The 17,440-nt window shown below is 45.2% G+C and overlaps 1 long non-coding RNA gene across 13 annotated transcripts in view; it reads left to right on the forward strand.

Moving 5' to 3' along the window:
- LOC112647091 (uncharacterized) overlaps positions 1 to 15,936 on the forward strand; it is a 121,422-nt gene extending 105,486 nt beyond the window's left edge. For 12 of the 13 annotated variants that reach the window (XR_007410846.1, XR_007410845.1, XR_003128070.3 and 9 more), the window contains 2 exons: positions 13,904 to 14,034; positions 14,884 to 15,936. This is a non-coding gene — a long non-coding RNA (uncharacterized LOC112647091). Of the gene's footprint in view, positions 1 to 3,802; positions 3,935 to 13,903; positions 14,035 to 14,883 lie in introns of all 13 variants that reach the window. The other variant, XR_007410844.1, reaches the window with a different exon arrangement.
- Positions 15,937 to 17,440: the final 1,504 nt, after the last annotated feature.

Genomic DNA, 17,440 nt, shown 5'->3' on the forward strand with positions numbered 1-17,440 from the left:
CATAGATAGTTTTAGGGGAATCAACTTCTAGCCCCTCAACTTCCATATATGTTTTTTCCTACCATTGATCTCACCAACAGTTTTCCTTCTGGCAAATCCTCCTTTCTTTCCCACAGCACCTTTCATCATCTCCCTCCCTACCCCTCTTTTAAACACCTATTGCTTTATGGTTTCAGGAAAGTAAATCAATTTTAAAATTTATGCATACATTTCACAGAAGTGCTGAGTGATCAATAAATGACTAAGCTTCTAGCATAAAAAATCTAATACATTAGGATACAATCCTGTGGGAGAAGTGACCTAGAAACAGGAGTTCAAGGAGTTTTTCGAGAAGAAAAAAGAATAATGTACCATCTCCAGCTGCTACAGAAGAGTTTGTTTGTACATTTTTCAAATGGATTGTGGTGGGTTTTAAGTAACTGGTATTTAGACCAAATAGGGTACATGCAAAAGAGCAATGTAGCAATTTTATTTTAAAATGTCAATATTTACAACATGTTGTTTAAAGTTTCGCTGAAAAACTTCAGATGTCAACTTAAAATGTGTGAGGGGGTACAGAGCTGTTTTAAGGGTACATGAGGAAAAAGTGTGCAGACCTCTGTTCTGTTGAGCCTGCCTTGCATGGCATTGCTGGCCTGGGGACTGGATTTTCTTCTTTGTACCAGCATGCATCCCACCCACTATCCATCACCCTCAAGAGTGGGATCCAGAAGCCAGGAGGACCCCACAGTCCCATTCAGGTTCCCTTCCCCAGTATCCTTCCTGGGGATTTGTTACCACTTTCTCAGGAGACTTCACACACAAAAGCCTTCATCCTGCATACTTTCTCCCATTATTACGTTCAGAGGCCCATTAGAAAAAGATTAATCCCTTTGAATAGAATCCAAACCCTTAGCAACACAACCTTTAGGTAAGAAAAGCCACTCCTTTAGAAATAAAACTAGAGTAGCCTTGATTATCTCTGAGGAGTGAGGTGTGTTAGAGTTCCTCTTCCTCCTCCTCCTCCTCCTCCTCCTCCTCCTCCTCCTTCTCCTTCTCTTCTGGGTCGGGTAGCAGAGCTGTCACTAAAGTGCAGATGGCTGGGCTGGCACGAATGACCCTGCAGTGGCCAGTGGCCGTGGAGAAAGAGAGTACTCTCTTATCCTGCTGCCACCCACCGCTTCTGAGCTCTGAGACCTTGGGCAAATTCCTCACCCTCTCTGAGTCACAGACTCACACCTGGAAAGTGAGATCTTAATGTGATCCTCTTGCAGTTTTTGTAAAGATTATATGAGATAGTTATGAAAGTGTCTAGCCTGGGGTGAACAATGTAGGCGGCAGTCCAGGCGTGATTATTCTGAGCACGGACGAATAAGCACCCTTCCTTTCACTGTGTGTAGGGAAATAACAAGGTGAAGAGGATGACAGTCACCTTTGTGAAGTTGTCAGGCTCCTAAGAGAGGCAGAGAAGGGAAGCAGGCAGGAAGAGTGCTTCGAAGACAGTGGGGAATGCGGGCTATGTGACAGGATATGCAGACATCCTGAGGACCACAGGACCACAGTCTGGTGTTGGGGTTGGACAGTAACATCTAAGGGAACAACTGCAGGCCCAGAAGGATTGGGTAGGCACAGAAGAGGAAATATCACCATGAGCCTGGAGGCAGAGATCTTGGGCTAGGTTGGGACAGGGGTACCGTGGTCAGGCCGGAGAGGTAGGAGGGGGTTGTGTGCCATGCTAAGGGGCTGAGACTTACTCCCTTTCCTTAAAGAGGAGCCACTGCGGGGGTTTGATCCCGGAATGCCCTGGCCTGATATGGGGTTTAGAAATCTCCTGCTCTAGTGAGGCCCAGAGAGCGGGTGCCTGGTGGAGATCAGGGAGCCTGTTCAGTGCCCAGAGAATGTCTGCTGTATCTCTGTAAATTCAGGGCCCAGGACAGGGCCCATGAGGGAGTAAAAGTCTAATGCAATGTTGTTGAATGAACCGATCAGTGACTCAGCAAACTAATTTCTCCTACTTTTATATCAACGAGGGCAAAAATGACTGCTGAATATACTTTCTCATCAATACCCACTTAGGCTGTCCCTTCAGTGCTCTCAGTAGACTCACACCTACGCACCAGGCAGTCTAAGCGATCAAGCTGCCTGCTAGTTAGCGGAGGAATGGCCCTAAGCATCCCTCCCCGCGTCCCCATGAACTCTGAATCCTGTCTCACCGCTGCTCTGCTCTGTCCTATAACTTCCTTGCTGAGTCTTGTTCTGTTTGGTGTCCCTCTTTCATCCTGGGATTTACCTGCCTCCAATCTAGTGTTCTCAGAAGGTGCTTTTCTCTTCACCCCAGGCCACTCCCACTGGCCAATCAGCATGCAGTTAAGAACCCGACCCCCAACAACAGATCTCCTTTTTCAGTTCAGCCAGCATGCTGGCCCTAGTATAGAGACAGGGTGATTTCCTTGGTTTTGAGAGTTATTGACCTGACCTATTCCACTTTGGAGAATTTTCTCTAGGACTTCACCAGGCCAAACCTTGGGGCTTGTAATTATGCTGCCGGACAGCAGGAAAGCAGTGGAGGAGGGGAAATCAATGAAAAGGTTTCTTATCATAAGCTCCTTCTCTAATTTGGGGAAACAGAAATCTCTGCATGTTTTCTCAATAAGCACTTCATCAGAAGCCTTCTTATCCTGACAGGCTTCACTCTTTCATAAACACAGCAAGAATAACCTCTGGACGCTGGCCTACCATTGTCAAGTATGAAAATGTGAATTCCACGGGTCACTGTTTTTGCAGCCGCCAGATGTGGATGAAAGGAGAAGGGTGTTTTATTGTGTTTTCTCAAGAAACAGAGAAAGGTCTGTCCTGAGATGGGCCTGCTTCCCTCCCACACAAGTGGCCACCATGTGGCCAGAGGACAGCTAGCTAATTTGCAAGATTAAGCTTTTCCAAATATTTAGAATTGGTCTATTCTGTCTTCAGCTAATAAAATGGATTTCTGCTCCAAAATGGATTTAGGAAGCAGACACAAGAGCTCCTAAGGGCTTGTTGGCAAGTTACCTGTTAACAGGGTCCATCTGTCAAATGGATGTACAATGGGTAGGCTCTACATGGATCTCCTACTTGTCCTCCCGAGGATGCCGACGTTCATGCAGAAATTCTACTCAGAACAGATGGAGGCCAGTGCCACCTGGTTCTGAGAGATGCCCAGGACATAAGCTTCTGCCCTCTGTCACACACTCATCCCCTATAAGTACATAAAGAGCAAGCATACATTAAAAAAAAAAAAAAATCCTATACAGCAAATGAGAATTCTACCTAAATTGCAAATATCTTTATTCAATTCAATGTTTCATTCACTAATTTGATATTGAGTGTTTACAATGTGTCAGAGACTTTAGGTACCAGGGAAATAGATGAGGAAAGATGTGGTCCCTGCCTTAGAGGAGCTTGTAGATTATTTGGGGGATACAGAGTTATAAACGTCTATAATGTAAAGTACTAATAAAACATAGGCCGTAAAAGGAACTTTGGAGAAGAAGCCCAGAGTTGTCTGGGGGTGGGGGCAGGGGGTTTCACAGTGCAAGTTGCCCTTGAGCAGAGCCTTAAAGAATGAGTAGGAGGTTTCCAATGGGGGTAGTGTGGTCAGGACAAAAGAATAGACCCTTTGAGGCAATGCTGTGTTCAGGGAGTGACATGCGTTCATGTTGCTGGATTGTGAAGTAGGAGGAAAGGGAGAGGTGGCCCTGAGGACATGAGGAGGAAGGCAAGGGCCCAGCCACCAGGGGCATTAGTCAAGCTAATACTTTTTACTTTATTTTTTTTGGCTCTGTAGGCACTGGGGACACAGTGGGGCTCTTAAGAATGTTGACTAAGAGAGCAAAGTGGTCACGTCATAGTGCAGAAGATGGTTTGGAGGTGTGTGAGGCAATATCTATTCGGTCCAGATGGTGAAGCATACCTGCTGGTAATTAACTATAATAAGGGGTAATGAGCTTTAATAGGATGAGATGGGGCTCTTCTCTTCGCTCTTCAGATCTGCTCTCCACCCTTCTCTACCATGCTCCGTACTCCAGGATGCTGACCTGTATGCACTGAATCAGTGGGTTTCCTAGTCCCTGGATTTGATTGGGTTCTGCTAATGGGAGCTTGGGCAGGAGATGGAAAAGAGAAAGAAGAAAAAAGTCATGGTATTATTCTCCAGGGGTTACCTTGGACTGACTTTGTGTCTTGAGAGAAATCATAGCTCCTCCCCACACCACTCCGTCCTGCTGAGCTCCAGGTAACCTCTTCCTGTCCTTCAGACATGGGGATGTTAAAAGCCTCACCGGCTCATGGGTACTGTGCTATTTCTTAGAGTTTCCCTCCAGCCTGCCCACATCTCCCTAAAGAATGCCTTTATTAAATACTTCTGAATTATCCACATATAAGCGGGTCATCTGTTTGGTGCTGGGACTCTGTACTAGGTGGCAGAGCAGTTTGGTTCTGCCTGGGGCAGGGAGGAAGGAATCAAGAAGCCTTCAGAGGGGAGGTGGCCAATGAGCCCTCTCTTGACCAATGAGCTTGAGTTGCCCAGGCATCAAGAGTGTGAAAGGCATTCTGGACTAAAGGAATAGAATCCACAAATGAACAGCAGAATGCAGTATCTGGGTGTACATGGGGAGGCCATGGATGGGAAGGTGCCCGCAGAGTGATGTGAGATGTTACAGACGAGGGGCAAAGGTAAAGTAGGTCAGAGCCAGAAGAACCTGAAATGTCAGCTTAGGAGTCATCCCCAGAAAAGGGGCAAGAATGGGGGCAGCACCAGGAACTGAATTACGTGAGGAAGATGGAAGGATCTGGGTATGTTTTGCTTATAGAAAAAGACTTGGGAACATGACCATTGTCTTCAGATATGTGAAGGATCAGGATAACAGTATGGCAATCTGTATTGTGAGTTCATATTTTTTGGCCCAGTAATTCTGTGTCTAGGAATTCAGCCGAAGGAAATCATCCAAAATGCAGACAAAAATGTTCATTGCTACATTATTTATAATAGTCAAGAATTGGAAACAACCTAAATGCCCAGTAAAAAGAGAGTTGTTAAATAAATTATGGCAGAACTTTACAATATGTGGTTGTTAAAATAAAGTATATAAAAAACTTAAAGGCATGGGAATATACTTTTAATATTGTGTTAAGTAAAAAGCAGGATACAAAATATCTATACAGCATGATCTCAGGGATCTATAAATAGATGGACAAAATAAAATTGTGAAACTCTTATCCATAGTTACTGCTATTGATGAGTTTGTGGGTGAGGGATATTCTCAGTGTGCTTCAAAGATTGTTTGTAAGTAGGACTTGGGAAGTAGTGTACTGTAAATATGAGTACACAGCCTCTCGGGTGAAAAATAGTGAACGAGACTCCATGTAAACCTACAGGTTATGCTGTTTACTCCCTCTACCTCCTCTACCTCTCCCACCTCCACCACCATGACCTGCACCTCCATCACCACCACCTTCACCTCTACCACCTGTACCTCTACTACCCACCCCCGCACCACCTCTTCCTCCACCTCCTCCATCTCCTCCACCTCTACTATCTCTCCCGCCACCACCTCCACCTCCATTGCTACCACTTTTACCTCCTCTACCTCTACTACCACTTCCACTTCCACAACCTCTACCTCCACCATTTGCATCTCTACTCCTCCATCACCATCACTTCCATCTCCACTACATCCATCACCTCCACCTCCTCTACCCCTACTATCCCCACCACCATCACCTCACCTCTATTACCATCACCTCCACCTCTACAGCCTCTGCTATATCCACCTCTACTCCCTCCATCTTCTCTGCCTGTACCACCCCCACCACCACCTCCATCTCCATCATCACCACCAATACCTCTACCTCCACCACCTCCACCAGCACCTCCACCTATACTACCTCTATCACCACCATCACCACCTTCAGCAGCATCATCTCTACCTCCACCACCTCTACCACCTGTACCACCTCCATCTTAACCACCAGCACCTCTACCGCCACCACCTCTACTACGACCACCTCTATGTCTATACCTCCATGTCCATGACCACCTCCACCATCTAACCCACTGAGCAGGTACCAGGTACTAAGCATATATGTTTCCCTACATGTTATATCTCTAATCCTCTCGACTCTGTAAGGTAGGTTTTATTTTTACTCATATTTATCAAATGAGGAAACCATCTCAGAGAGGTCAACCAACTTATCCAAGATAACACTGCAAGGACATTTCCAAATTGACAGTTGAACCTGGGTTGTCTGACTCCAAATTGTTATGCCAGGCTGCTAGTGCATTGCTTTTGTGTAGTCATATCACTGTCTCCAGCCAAGTATCATCGGCTAGAAGTTTGTCATGATAATGAACCGCAGTGCTCAAAATGGTACATATTCTTGGTAACACCTTAGGAGATGTCGGCTGCAGTTAAAGTAGGTGATGCAAGATGAAAAGAGCTATAGTCCCAGGATGAAAAAAGGGCTCAGAGGAAATGGAGTCGATCTTGGTTAATAAAAGCAAATAACTACTACTTATTGAGACTTTATCATGTGCCATGCAGTGTTCTGAGTTTTCTCCATGTACTAACTAATTTAATTCTTACAAATACCCTATGAGTTTAGTGCTGTTATAATCTTCATTTTACATGTTAGGACACAAGACTTGACGTGTCACCTATGTTCACACAGATAGACAAGATATAGGGCAATGAAGACAAGACATCCAGCCCGCTCTGCTCCTTGCCACTATTGCAGTACTGGTTCTGTATCTGTGCATAATGAAATGATTTTTTATTTATTTATTTTTTAAAGATTTTATTTATTTATTCATGAGAGACACACAGAGAGAGGCAGAGACACAGGCAGAGGGAGAATCAGGCTCCCTGCAGGGAGCCTGATGAGGGACTCAATCCCAGGACCCTGAGCCACCCAGGTGTCCCTGAAGTGATTTTTTAAATGTTTGGTCTTAATGGCTAGAATTCCACTCAGGGAGATAACTGTCTTTCTTATGAAAATACCTGGAAAAACTATTTGGGAATAAAGGCATTATCAGGAGTTTCAGCAACAAAGGAAGAGTCAAACTCCTCTGGCTGAGAATGTGAGAGGAATTTGCTTTTTGCTCTAGAAGAAGAGAAGAGAGGGGAGGTGCAGAAAGTGCAGTGCAAGTGAAGAAGCCAGTGAGGTGGAGCATGGAGAACGGCACCTGGTAGTGTGCAGGAGGCCAAGAAAGTCTTAAGGACAGGCTGTACCTTAATGTGGAAATTCCTAATGTTTTAAATGTAAATCTCTCCCTCTGGAACGTCAGTAAGTAGTACTATGTTCATAAACTGTGATTTTATTATGATGATGGTGATCATTATTGCTATTGCTAGAAACTGAAGAATGGACTGAATTTTATATTGTTCTCAATGCTGAGTGGGGACAGTCTGCAACTTTAACATAGGAGCCTAGACACACACACTCTCTCTCTCTCTCTCTCTCTCTCTCTCTCTCTATATATATATATATATATATATATATATATATGCAAGGGATGCCCCTAGAATTTGCAGATATCTGGAGGAGGGCTTCAGACATTCACAGGGGACTCCAGCTGTTCCTTTGGAGATCTCTGTGCAGGAACAGAGGCCCCAGGGAACACCTCTGTCACCTACTTCAGCAGGTTTAAACCTCCTGACAATCCTATCATCTTTTGCTCTGGCCATTTTCTTTCCAAAGGAAATAAACAGTGTTCAGAGAGGATATGGAACTTTTGGGTCTATGACAGTAAGAGGGAGACCCAGAATTTGAAGCCAGGCTGGTCTGATTTCAAGGCCCGTGAACTTCCCAGAACTCCTCAAGGTCTCACCTGTCTTGATTTTTTCTTCTCCATTGACCCTCTGTGGGAGAGCCTCATAGCTTTGGTGGTGGGGATTCTGAATCTCTAGGAATTGGGATGGCCCAGGGCTTAGTCCAGTGGCAGGACCCTTCTGCCAATTCAGCAATCAGGGTGGACTTACATATCTGGCTCTCAGTAGGGCAAGGGAATCTAGATCACCTCCGTGGGGGTGAGCCAAAAACTAATTTAAGGTAGTGATGGGAATTGACCTGGAATCTGGTAAATATTGTAAAGCAATAGTTTCGCAGTCTTAAAATTGCAAAAAATCACATTTTCCCAGTTTTTAACCTGCAAATCTTTAGTAAGATCTGCTTGGCCTTGTAATAGAATTCTCATAATTTTAAAGTATCTTTAAAATTGAAAACAAATACATGTTTATTGTAGAACATATGTTAACTGAACATTTCCTTCTTCTATCCTAAATTGTCTTTCATTCTTTTTGTCCACTTTCTTTGGATTTGGTTCTTACTTAAATGTAAAATAGACTTCTCCTATAGCCACAAAAGAGGCCAAATATCTTAGCATCTCACTTATATAACAAAGGTCTTTCTTGGTTCCCCAGCTAAGAGGTGGGGAGGAAATGCAGAGGAGCAATCATGATAGGGAGCAGTGTTTCCCAAATTGTATTTTCCGGAAATGTAATTCTATAAGACGTTAATGGATGTTGTAGAAGGAAAAGGCTGAAATGACTTGGAAAGTGCTGTGTTAAATTTACAAAATAATGGTTTCTAAATTGCAGCTGAACTACAGGATATTCTATAGCCTTTGGTATTAACAAGGATTAAGACTTTTCTAGCAAAACGGAGAGGGAGACAGATAACAGAAAACAACTAAACACTCAGGACCCCGTGCCCTTTGGGCAACCCTGGTGTGGAGGGAAGAATATAGGACAGGGTAGCTAGAAGCCTGTTCTGCTCTTGGTCTGCCTCTGATGTACTTTATGACCATGGGCCCATTCCGGTCATCCAACCACTGGTAAAATAAACAAGGACGCATTTGAGGTGAGAGTTGAAGGATGCATAAGGAGGAGCAGAGGTGTTCCACGTGGAGACAATTGAATGGGCAAAGTACAAGGCACTTTCCTACCCAGAGTGATAGGAAACCAAATAATTCTGCCCCTGTTTTATAACAAGTCTACCCTGTGAGTAGAAAAGGCAACCAGTGTGTTTACTCAAAGAGATAGACTTTCACCAACTTCTTTTCATTCCTGTTTCAATGCGGAGAAACCTACCTGCCTTTTCCTAAGTTTCCTGCCCACATAGGTAGACCACACCATAAAAAATTCATATTTGAAATAAGAAACCTCACAGCTTCTATCACTTTGACAGCCAGCCTTCGGGCTTATGGAGAAATTATAGCTGAATGTCTTTAAAATCCAGTGAAGGACTTTTATGATCCGTTCCTTGAATGGCAGGTTTAGAATTTTCATACATGGCTTATTTTTACTAATTATATAAAACATCTACGCAACCAATTAGAAAAGTATTTGTTTTATTGAGCAAAAAACAGCATGTACCAGAGCATTATTTGGATTACTAATTGCGAAATAAGTTACTCACTTAAAAACAAATCTTGAATTTGCAGCTGATCAGCATTTTCTTTCTTTACTGGTTGAACGAATGCACAATATGAAAAAAGAAAAATAAGAAGGAGATAAGGGCATTTTTGGAGAATGCAGAGTAGTTCATCTAACACGGCTAGAGCAGGATGCAGAGAGGGACATGAGACAGGGAAAACCTTGAGCAAAAATTTAGTAGCTCTTGGCTACTAAATTTGTTTTTTTAAAGATTTTATTTATTTAATCATTAGAGACACACACACAGAGAGAGAGAGAGAGAGAGAGAAGCAGCTCCATGCAGGGAGCCTGATGCAGGACTTGATCCGGGGCTCCAGGATCACGCCCTGGGCCAAAGGCAGGCGCTAAACTGCTGAGCCACCCAGGGATCCCTTGGCTACCAAATTTGGACTAACATAAGCAGATGAAAGTGAGTTAGCCTACCAGCATTTCCAAAGAGCCAGTCTGGCTCTTTCCCCACCCACCTTCACACCCAATCCCATCTATTCTTTCACGTGTCCCAGTGGTTAAAAGTCATTGTTTACTCCAAAGCCAGGTGATTAGGCCTCAGTGTTTTTGTTTTTGTTTTGTTTTGTTGTTTTTGTTTTTGTTTTGTTTTGTTTTTAACTCCTTTGGTTCAAAGACCTCTCATTCCACCAGCTCATTCAGAGGGAAAAGGAGCTTTGGGATAACACCATCCTCTTCAAGCTCCAAAGTGAAGTTCGATCCATGTCCTGCCTCATGGACTCTGGGAATCTTGGGGCTGGAAGGGACATCAGTTGGAGAAATTGAGGTTCAGGTTGAGGAAGTGCCTTGCTGGGGACCACACAGCCAGGCGGGGAGCAAGGCTGGGACTGCAGCCCAGATGTGTTTGACTGTGCTCCGAGTCTCGTCATCCTCTACATTTCTGAAGCCACTTGTCTTTCATTCAGCAGACTTCTGCACTTCCAGGCTTCCTGCCCTAGAAGAGTTTCCTGTTTTACCTCCAAAGCCATCAGCAGCCCTTAGGCCCCTGCCAAACATCTGGCACTTGACAGGGATGGTCCCTGCTTCCCCCTCTCTGCAGGGTGCCGAAGGGGTGGGTCATGAATTATGCCTTGATTCCATCCAGCCAGGCAGAGTGTAAATAAACAGAAGCATGGAAAGCATGTGTGTAGATGGATAGTGAACGTTGTGTATCCCTCTCTGCAGCTATCTGCAGGAGAGCCCTGGTGGCCCATCTCTGGGGGGTGTCTCAGGCTTTGTCTCTCCCCTCGGTAGGGGCTCCTTGAGACCAAGGCACTCTGTGCCCTCCACTTCTACCCCTAAAAACCATCTCCTGTGATACGGAACTGTGTATGCTTCCCACAGCATTCCGTGTTCTTCCATATGCCATTATTGCATTCTTTCTAGGTCCCTTCTTGGGAATTCTCTCTCCTGATATGTGGGCCTTTAGAAAAGCTCAGTTTGAGAGAAACTTCTGTGAAGCATCCTTGATTTCCTCCAAATTTCAGGGCTGCTTCACCTGTTCTCATTCTGTGCTTTCAACCACTTTATGCTTCCATTATAGCATTCATCTTATTGGATTACACTTGTTCCTCCCCCCACCAAGAATATAATAGTTTACATTAATACCCACAATTTATTAAGCGTGGACAGTGTGCTAAGAAATTTGTTTAGAATGTCACTCATGCTACTATAGGTAATTTTTGGAATAACTTTGTGAATACGGTGCCCTGATTTGGGTTTCACTCAAAGTAGAGCCTGATACAAGGACTTGGGTACCTGTACAGAGGATCCCAAGAAGGATTGAGGGAACAGAGTGAGGAAGACAGGGAAAGAGGAAAAGACAAAATAAATTTGTGTTTTTGAGGTCACTGTGGTAGGCAGTGTGGGTTCAGTTCTGACTTCTAGAAAAGTGGGTGGCTGGAGCATTTACCCACCAGATATGCCATGTTGATTAGGAACTGTCCTGAGGTCTTGGGGTCCTTGATGCTTCTGCGTTTCTGAACTGAGCTTACCTACACAGAACAAGTAGATGATGGCAATATTGGAGGAAGCCCTGGGGCTTCCTGGGGCAGAATGCTGAATGATGAAAGATGCTTGATGGAGGTGGAAAGGTGGCAGTACAAGATGATTCTGAGCTTGCGTGGAAATACTCCTCATAGTTGCAGCTGAAATTAGGGTGTGATGAAGGTACCAGAGACATCTGCTTTAGCAGACAGCCCCATTTTACAGGTGAGGGAACCAAGGCCTCTGCCTTTAAACTGTCCACTCGTATACTAGACTCTGAGTGTCCTGAAGGTATGGATCACACCTCTTTACTCTCTGCAGCTTCAAGGGCTAGCAAAGAAAGACTTGGCACCTGATGGGAGCTTAGAAGGTGATACCTGAATAAGCAGAGGCATTGGCAGAGTGGTAATTTGGAAACTTGCAGAGTTGATTCTCACTTAAAACATTTATCTGATTTATGATATGCAATGCAAGGAGCTTACAGCCAAGAAGAGAAGGCACATAGTAAATGAGTATCAAAAAAAAAAAAAAAAAGATCTGATGAGTGTTTCAAAAGTAGAATTCTGTGTTATGAAAAAGAGAAGGAGGCTCACCTAGTTCACTGGTCAGGAGGGCCTTTTGGAGGAAATGAAGCTTACCTGAGTACTCAAAAAGTAAATTATAGGGGAGGTGTGTGAGTGGAAGGAAAGCACATTGAGAAGCACTGGAGGACTGAGTGGTTCAAGAACTAAGAGCAGATGGTGTAGCTCTCGGGTGGTGGGAGTGCAGCAATGGCTGGTTGTAATTACTAAGGCTGGAGGAGTTGGAGGGGCCAGATTTTTAGAGGATGATGTTGTATGGCAGGTTAGGAAAGACCCTTCTGATTATGGTAAAAAAAAAAAAAAAAGAAGAAGAAGAAGAAGGATTAGAGGAAAGCAAGATGGGAAATGGGAAGGCCCAGTTGAGGGGGGTATTGGATGATGTCCAGTAGAAACATGATGGCCACATAGCTAGTGTCATAAGGTGGTGGGATTGAGAAATGGATGGATTCTGGAGACATGTCCTGTCCCGAGCCACTGGAGAGGGTTCAGGCTAGTGACAGGTTTGGATAATATTAGCATATAGGTGATGGAGTGGACATTTACCATTGTTTAGCTTCCCAGTATTCATTTCTACTTCCTAACAGCACTTAATTTCATTTAGGGGAATTTGTTTCCTCCATTGTGTGTCTTGATTGGACATTGTGGGAAATAGGTACTTGCCTCCTACAATAGAAACCCAAGAGGGCCCTGGAAGCACACTCTGTGAACGTTAGAGGCCATTGTACTCCATGTAAATCCTGATCTAATGGCTCTAGATAAACAGTTAAACAAGATGTGCAAAGAAGATCACTGAGTGACCCAGGTCATATAATTTTGCCAGCTTATCTTTCTGTGTTCAGTGTCCCTCTTGCCCTTGTCAATACTAATAGAAGAAATACCACTCTTCTCTAGAGTGTGTTCTGTGAGAAGGTGAAGTCTGTATTTATAAAAGCAATTTTTGTTAGCATCACAGAAGCCCCCGAAGCTGTTCGAGGGCTGTGGTTAGGGTGAGGTGAGGGTATAGGGACCAGTTAGGGAAGGGGACATGTAGATTCTGAGAATAAGACAGACACCATTGGAAGCACATCAGAGACAATGAAAGGAAATAGATCCTGGGTAACATGGTTGGAAAACTGCTGGATCAAGCCACACCTGAAGGGAATTGTGTTAGTCAGTGAGAGGGTATGTATGCTGCTACAACAAAGACTTGCCAGCAGCAGGACTTCGATAAGATAGAAGTTTGCTTCTGTCTCATATCACAGTCCAGAGGTAAAAGGTCCAAGGCTGCAAGAGTAGCTCTGCCATTCTCAGCATATGCCTCCCATCTCTCCATCTAGAGGGACTGCTGCCAGGGATCCCTTTCTCAGCCAAGGGGCAAGAGCAGAAGAAGATAGGGGAGCAGTTAGTTTCTCCTTTAAAGAAGCGACGTGAGAATGGTACTCCTCTCCTTCATTTATGTTTCCCTGCGTGCTCACAGGCAGGTGCAACCCAGGCTAGGAAATGTGGTGTCAGAGTGGGTGTGGAGGAGAGAGACACAGCCTGTGTGTCTCACTAGGAGACAGGGTGCGCTCAATGCAAGGGAAGAACAGAAGGAGAGATATTAGGAGTATTGATCAGGTTTGCCAAAGCAATAATGTTTTTAACCTCTTACAAGGCAATTTGAGTGGCGTTCCTGTCCTTTACAATAAAAATTGGACTAAATGCGACAGGATTTGCCCCTGAGCCTTTGCTCCTCCCCATCTGATTGCCTCTCTTTGACCCCCAAGGAGCATTCCAATGTGTGCTTGTTTGAAAGCTTTGAATTACTTGTTGAGGGGGGCTGCAGGAGGGAGCTACCTGAGATTCTACTCCGCGACAGCTGCTGTTGTTATTTAGGTATCTGACATTAGGTATCCATTCTTTTTCTTTCTCCTCTGGTTCTAGGTGAGGAAGGGAGGTGGAGAAAGATTTACACGCCAGTGCAGAAGTATGTAATTGGGTGGCCAGACAGTCCTGGTCCATCCGGTTTGAGCACTGCCCACACTCCATGCCCGCAGTGGTGCTACAGTGTGCAGGTACCTGAGGGTGTCAGAATTAATGGGCGGGGGGAGGGGGAGCGGTTGATCAGGGACTATTGACAGTGTGGAGAGGCACTGGGTGTGAGGGCAGGGAACAAGAAGGCCACCTGTGCTGCTTGTGTGTGTGTGTGTGTGTGTGCATGTGTGTGATGTATGTGTTATATGCATGCGATGTGTGTGATGCATGTGTTGTGTGGTATGTGTATGGTGTGTGTTTTGTGTGATGTATGTGTTGTGTGCATGTGATGTGCGTGGCTTTGTGTGTGTGTGTTGTGTAGTACGTGTATGACTTGTGTTGCGTGTTATGTATGTGTTGTGTGCATGTGATGTATGTGCTGTGCGTGTTCCCGAGTGCTTGCCCATCCACAGAGACAGGGGGCAGCCAGGGGGACACAGGTACTGGAAGGGCTGGTGGGAAATCAGCCCCCAAGCCCGCCCTTTCCCAAGAGCGGCACCTGGGCCACGACACCCCTGACTCCTCTGGGCCCAGGCGTTGGCGTGTGGCCTCGGTGTCTCTGTGAGGGGGATCTGCAGGCCTGGAGCCCCCTGTGCTCTGACGGGCTTGAGGAGGTGGCTTGGAGGAGGCCTGCATCACTGGCGGCTGGAACTGAGGCCACTTGGGGCCCTGTCTCCGCAGGAGGCTGGCTGGGAGCTCGCTTCTTTCCCAGGCGCAGCAGGAGCAGGAAGCGCAGGGCTGCCCTAGGGTAGAAGGAGGGCTGGAGGCACTTGGTGGAGGAGCTGGCTTTCCTGGAAGGCAAGCCCACCCTCTACCCTTAGGCTGAATTAAGGCTGCCCCGATGTCTCATTCCTGAGAGTCTCTGAAGAATTCTATTGTCTGCCCTTCAGGAACAAGGAAACGTTCTTCGGGGACACAGTGAGGACACCTAGCAGCCAAGGACACCGGGAGGAAGCAAAGGGTCCCGGAGTTCTCTAGAACCTGCTGGAAACTGCCTTTTGTCATGTGTTCAGGGAGGCGTGCTCCACAGTCAGCCTAGAGGAGCAGCCCCGGCCCTGGGAACCCAGCACAAGCTGTAGCTACGGTCACCCTGACACCATACGTGGGGGTGTCCAGCCTCGTGTCTGTCAGACGCCGGTGTGCCCTTTCTCAGCCAGGCCGAACTGCTCCATCCTCCTGGATAAACATCATACACTTTCCTCATCTTAGATTCACTTGCTTGTCTGTAGCCCTTTCCCACCTATATGTGCTTATCCTTCAGGGCCCGACCAAATGTCGCCTCTTTTGGGAAGCCTTCCTTGATTGCCTCAGGCAGTGGCTTATGTCTGCCTTCTGAGAGCGCACGTTATTTTCACCTGCGTATCTGCACGCCTGACAAATCGTCTCACACATATTGGTAAAGGAATAGTCCGATTTACTTAAATGTTGTTATTATTGAGAAGGGTTATATAATCTTTTAATCGTGTATATGTTCATGGATGAGATTCAAAAGATTTTCTGTTGAACCCTGCGTTGTAGTTTTTTGGTCCAGGTGTGTGGTGACTGCCCCTATCCAAACCTGCATTCAGGTGACAGGTAACATGCTGTGAGTGACATGTCACTTGGCTGTGATTGTGCTAAACTCTTTAGCAAGCCTCTATCCTGATTCTCCATTAAAATAAAGAAGGCTAACTGCTCATGCTGAGATCCTTCCCGCTGAAAAATGCTATGGGTCCAGGTCCTATTTAAAATGTGACCTCCTTGGGGCACCTGGGTGGCACAGTGGTTTAAGTGTCTGCCTTCAGCTCAGGTCATGATCTCAGGGTCCTGGGATCGATGCCTGCATCGGGCTCCCTGCTCAGTGAGGAATCTGTTTCTCCTTCTCCCTCTGCCCCCTGCTCATGCTCTCTTTTTCTCACTCTTTCTATCTCAAATAAATAAATAAAAGCCTTAAAAAAATAAAATGTGACTTCCTAGGAACATTTGTATTATAACGGGGTCACTTCACTAGAGGCAAAAAGCCTTAGTGATGGGAAAGCCTTCAACGGAGGATTAGAAATAAGAGTTCCAACGGCAAAGATTTGCAGAACTTACTAAGGAGTGATGAGGTAAAGACCCTTTATTTAGCTTCCTTTGAGTATAGTCACTCAACTTGGTGTGAATATCCCTAGCCTTTATGAAAATACAGCCAAGGAAAAGATATGGAGGGAACTTAATTGTATATTGCTAAGTGAACGGAGCCAGTCTGAAAAGGCTACATGCCGTATGACAGCTATATGGCATTCTGGAAAAGGTGAAATTGTGGAGACAGAAGATCAGTGGTTGCCAGAGGATAGGAAATTGAGGGAGGAGCAAAAGGCAGAGCACAGAGGATGTTTAGGCAGTGAAACTATTCCATATGATACAGTGATGGATGGTACACGAGGTGCGTTTATCGAAACCTGTGTGTGTACAGCACAGAGAGTGAAGTCTAGCGTAGAATGTGGATTCAGTTAGTAATGTGCCAATATTGCACCAAATGCACCACACTCATGCAAGATGCTAATAAAAGGGGAAATGGTGTGTGGAGGGAACGGGTGTGTGGGAACTCGATACTCTCTGCTCAATTTTTCTATAAACCTAAAACTGCTTAAAGTCTACTCATTAAAAAAAAAATAATCACGCATCTCCTTCATTATAGCTAACATTTATATAGCACTTATCACATATAAGATACCATTCTGTGCACTTTGCATATGTTGACTTTTCATGAAAAATCTCACGTCAAGCCTGTGAGCTAAGTACTACTATTCTTATTTGATGTTATGGGTGAAGGAACTAAGGCACAGAAAAGTGAGGGGAACTTGCCCAGGGTCACATAGCTGGTGATTGGCAGGGCCCACTTTGACCCCACTCAGTCTGGGCCCAGAGTTCACACCATGCTGTACTACATGCTTCTGTTCTATAGCATATGCTGGATGTGTGCTACATATATCTGCCCAGGTCTCCCTCCTCCAGGAAGCCTTCCAGCCTTGCTACAGGCTGGGGTAGGTGACTCTCTTCACTCTGCAGACATAACCACATTTGGCAATATGTTTGCTGACTGCATATTAAATAATTGCCAAAGAAGAGTTTGAGCTATGTCTTGTCCAATCTCAGAGAAACTGTAGACTTTTCACTAAGCTCTCCACAAAAAGGTAGCCAGGTGAGTGATCTTGTTCTCCCAGTCACTACCACTTCCTTTTCTGGCATTCTGAGTTTTCCCTCTTGATGACCCCATCCCCATCATGGCTTGGTGTCAGTGTCAAGGTCACCACTGAAGTTTACTCGTCTACTTTTTTCTCATTGTTGAAAATAAAAATAGTGTTGGTCGAATTCCTGTCCTTCACCTCTGCTCTTGCTCTTCATGTTTCCTTAAAACTTCATCTGCAGAAATTCTCACTTCTGGGACAGAGTTTAATCTGAGGCAGAAGATGATGATTCAATTGG

Source organism: Canis lupus, chromosome 5 (genome assembly GCF_003254725.2).
Source record: "Canis lupus dingo isolate Sandy chromosome 5, ASM325472v2, whole genome shotgun sequence".
Taxonomy (NCBI): domain Eukaryota; kingdom Metazoa; phylum Chordata; class Mammalia; order Carnivora; family Canidae; genus Canis; species Canis lupus.